This window comes from Acanthisitta chloris, unplaced genomic scaffold, assembly GCF_000695815.1.
Source record: "Acanthisitta chloris isolate BGI_N310 unplaced genomic scaffold, ASM69581v1 scaffold6050, whole genome shotgun sequence".
In the NCBI taxonomy this organism is placed as follows: Eukaryota; Metazoa; Chordata; class Aves; order Passeriformes; family Acanthisittidae; genus Acanthisitta; species Acanthisitta chloris.
The window spans coordinates 31,027-31,336 of NW_008652150.1; positions in this window are offsets into that span (position 1 = coordinate 31,027).

A 310-nucleotide genomic window follows, 5' to 3' on the forward strand; every position below is an offset into this window, starting at 1 on the left:
GAAGAAACTGAGCCTCATTTATTAAAGTGAGCGCTGGTTGTCGAGGTAATAGCAGACATAAGGTCCATCCTTTGTACGGGAGAGTAAACATGACAAATGGGGCAGAGCTTGGCGTGATTAAAGATGAAACAAGGATCCATCTTAGCCAAATCTGAAAACTACTATCTACAGCCTTCTTTTAATGGAAGAGAGGCACAGCAGCACAGCTCTGCTTTGTTGCAGCTGAGTCTCCCTCTGTTCCCCCTATAAATAAAGAGTATCCCTCCTTCCCTCGCTGCTCGGAGCGTTCAAAAAAAAAAAAAATATTCTC